We start from the raw sequence: 3,850 nt of genomic DNA, 5'->3' as shown, positions 1-3,850 counted from the left end.
TTCCCTTCCTTTCCTTTCCTTTCCCTTCCTTTCCCTTCCTTTCCCTTCCTTCCTTCCTTCCTTTCCCCTTTCCTTTCCTTTCTTCTTTCCTCCTTCCCTACCTACCTCCCTTTCTTTCTTTCTTTCTTTCCTCTCGCTCCCTCGCTCCCTCCCTCCCCCCTTTCTTCTTCCTTCTTTCCTTTCCCTTCCTTCTTTCCTCACTCCCTTTCTTTTTCATTTCTTTTCGTTTCCCTTCTCTTCCTCGCTTTCTTTCTTTCTTTCTTCCCTTCCCTTCTTCCTTCCCTCCCTCCCTTCCTTTTCCTTCCTTCCTTCTTTCCCTCTCTGATTTCTTTCTTTCTTTCTTTCTTTCTTTCTTTCTTTCTTTTCCTTCCTTCCTTCCTTCCTTCCTTTCTCTTCCTTTCTCTTCCTTTCTTCTTTTCCTTTCTTCCTTTCCTCCTTCCCTTTCCTCCCCTTGACTTCCTTCCCTCTCTGCCTTTCCTTTTCCTCCCTTCCTGGCTGCTTTGCTCATCAGATCAGTGCCTTGGAAAATCTGAGAGTCAACTCGCGTCGCCCCTGACAGCGGAGGCAACAAAAGGTGCAAGGCGCAGACAATGCGATGTGCTTGTCGAGATATTGTAATGATGCAAATGAAGGCGAGCGGACGAGGCGCCTGATGATGTACATAAACACACACACAACACACACACACACACACACACACACACACACACAGAGGGAAGGAGGGGTCTCTCTCTCCTGTGCCATCTTTGCCTGGCGGGTGGCGGGGAAGGGAGGGGGACTGGGCTGCCAGGTTTAAGGAGGCTCCCCCTCCCTCCCTCCTTCCACCCTTCCCTCCCTCCCTCCCTCCCTCTTTCCCTGGCAGCCCTTCTTCCTCGCTCGCCTCCTGCCTCCGTCCCATTCATCTCTGCCTCCCGATTCAGGGCAAGGAGCGCACCGCAGAGAGACAGAAGAGAGAGACAGACACACAGAGAGAGGGAAAGGGGGGGGATCGCGCCCCAGGGGCTCCAGATGTGCTGCCCCACCGCCGCCTGGCCAGCCCCCGAAGGCCAGACCTCCCCAGAAGGCAGCCCCCTTTGAACCAGTGGCCTCGGGAGGGAAAAGGAAAGAGGAGTCCCAAGAGGAGACCTGGAAGAAAGGCCCCTCAAACCCCGACATCCAAAGAGGAAAAGGGCCGGGCCTGGAGGAAAGGTAAGACCGAGGAAGAGGGGGAGATGATGAAGGGGACCCAGGTGGGGCACATCGAGGGGTCTGGCGTCCCCTTGAAGTTGGCATCGGGAGGGACAAAGCACCTGCCCAGGATGCCCACCTGAGGCGCTTCCAAGAGGAGAGGGAGATGGGGGGGGGCAGCCTCTTTGTTCCTCTTCTTTCCTCTCTCCTTCTCTCCATCACACCAATTGGGGGGGGAGGGTCCCTCCTCTCACCTCCAACCCTGGGGCTCCGGTTGAGGAGGGAAAAGGGGGGCTCGACCCCTCCAGAGCCCCCTTGAACGAGGATCGTCCTCCCGAGCCTTTCTGGGCGGCGGAGGAAGGAGGGATGGAAAGAAGAATCAAGGGGAAAGGTCTATCCAAGAGTGGAAAGGGCCGTGTGTAAGGTTTCACTGCATCCCTAACTGACAAGTGTCCAGGTCGGGAGAAGTGGCAAATTGGCACTCAACACCTAGCGGGTCTCTCTCCAGAAATGTGAACATCTCTCATGTGTAAATGCGGCTGTCCACGTGTTTGTGTGTGTATTGTAGAAGCGAGTCCGGCAGAAGAAGTGGTTTTGTTTTTTAATATCTATAACTGTTTATTTGGGAGTAAAATAAGTAATTGACTTGGTCTGAATGTTTTGGAGATGTCCCTGTTTTTTATTGTTGTTGTTTTTAATCCTCCTCCTAAAAAAACTTCTATCCGGCGATGACAGTGAGCCAAGGGGGTGGGAGAGGATGGCCACCAGGTATTTGATCTTGTCGGATTTGTGTAAAAAAGAGACAAAGATGCCAGTGGCTTTGGCTCCACAGAGCGGCAAGAAAGGCGTTTCTCATCAGCAGCATCTTCAGTGAATTCGAGGAAAGGCGAGAGAGGGGCTTCTATGGAGGGCGACGCATTTCTGAAATGAAATAGAATAAATGCAATAACTTCCCCCAACCTGTGTCTGTGTGGAGGGCCATGCATTTGTAAAATTAAAAATAATGAATATAATAACTTCCCCCAACTGGCTTTGGTGTGAAAGGTAACATTTTTATAAAATAAAATAGAATGGATATAATAACTTCCCCAATCGATATATGTAACACATACACATATATTAAAAATAGAATAAATATAATAACTTTCCCCAATCGGTATATTGTGAAGGGTAATATATTTATAAAATAAAAGAGAATAAATATAATAACTTCCCCAACCGATATATGTGAATAGTAACACACACATACACACACACACACACACACACACACACACAAATATAAAATAGAATAAATATAATAACTTTCTCCAATCGGTATAATGTGAAGGGTAATATATTTATAAAATAAAAGAGAATAAATATAACAATTTCCCCCAACCTAAACACACACAGAAAACAGCACACAAACGCCTGAGGCTTCCAGTCGCGATCCAGGACACAAAGCAAAGCAAGTCTCAGCCCCGTCCTTCGACAAAGCAACGTCTCTGAAGGGGAAAGAATTTATTACAATGTATTTATCCCAGGGCAAGAAGGAACAAACAAATAACAACAACAACAAGGAAGAACGGACGACAAAGCGGTCGGCCTTTTGAAAGATTCTTCTTACAAGTTGTTGTAGGAGAGAAGCATGTGTGTGAATTGAATAGACACACACACAGACATAATTTCCACAAGCCATTCTTCCAGGCTTTCAGCAAAGCAAGCAAGCTAGGGAGACTTTCCCCCTGTCCCTGCGCCTTCTCCCTCGGTGCTTTCCTCCCCTCAAAGACACAGACACACTTCCCCCTTTGTTTGGAGATTTGTGCATTTAAAAAGAAAGGGGACAAGGGAGAAAATGAGAGATGTGAGTCTCTCTCTCTCTCTTAGCTCCAAAGGGCTCTGGGTTTGGGCCGCTTCTGCACCTGCCTGCTCAGGGAGCCTCCACCGGCCCAGTCCCGTGCAGAAGATTTGCAAGGCTTTGCATGATTTCCAAAGGCTTCTTCTTCGCCTTTGCCTCCAGCTTCCCTCTCTTGTCACCTTCCCCCCCGCCGCACCCACCCGCCTTTTCTTCCTCCAGGGCCAGCTTCATAATGATAATCATCATCATCATCATCATCATCAATAATTTCCTTTTCCTCCCTCTGCGCCCAAGGGATCCAGCCTATAAGGTCTGGGATAGAGAGGACAGGACCTGGCCGACCTAGTCGGGTTAATTCCGCAGGAGAGGAAGGAACATAAAACGAGAGGGAACCGTCTTGATCAAATATCTTCCCTAGCCATTTTCCTATGAGAAGGATAGAAAGGAAGACATCACGCGTGTGTGGGGTGTGTGTGTGTGGCTGTACCATTTTCTAACAACAGCCGCTGTAGACATGCATTTAAGATCCAACAATAAAACTTGCCTCCTAAAAAGAGGGGAAATTGCGCGTTTAAATTGACGTGTATTTTAAACGGATGGGTTTCAAATGATGTTGGTTGTCGGTTGTTGTTGTCCCCTGCTTTGATCCATGACGAGAGGCGAATAAGAAATAATAATAATAACAACAACAACCTGCCCTGGGCTTTTCTTGGCCATTCTGGTTCAGAGAAAGGCTTGCCATGGCTTCTTTTAAATAGTCATTTGCTTTACACGGTCAATGATAATGATGATGATGATGATGATGATGATGATGATGATGATGATGATGATGATGATGATGAT

General features: G+C 48.0%; 1 protein-coding gene across 1 annotated transcript in view; it reads left to right on the top strand.

The window, feature by feature from the left end:
* Window positions 1-921: 921 nt before the first annotated feature.
* GATA2 (GATA binding protein 2) overlaps window positions 922-3,850 on the top strand; it is a 38,000-nt gene continuing 35,071 nt past the window's right edge. The window contains exon 1 of the mRNA XM_042454767.1: window positions 922-1,188. The gene's annotated coding sequence lies outside the window, so the exon portion shown is untranslated. The remainder of the gene's footprint in view (window positions 1,189-3,850) is intronic.

This window comes from Sceloporus undulatus, chromosome 2 (genome assembly GCF_019175285.1).
Source record: "Sceloporus undulatus isolate JIND9_A2432 ecotype Alabama chromosome 2, SceUnd_v1.1, whole genome shotgun sequence".
In the NCBI taxonomy this organism is placed as follows: domain Eukaryota; kingdom Metazoa; phylum Chordata; class Lepidosauria; order Squamata; family Phrynosomatidae; genus Sceloporus; species Sceloporus undulatus.
This window is presented reverse-complemented; position numbering and strand designations above follow the sequence as displayed.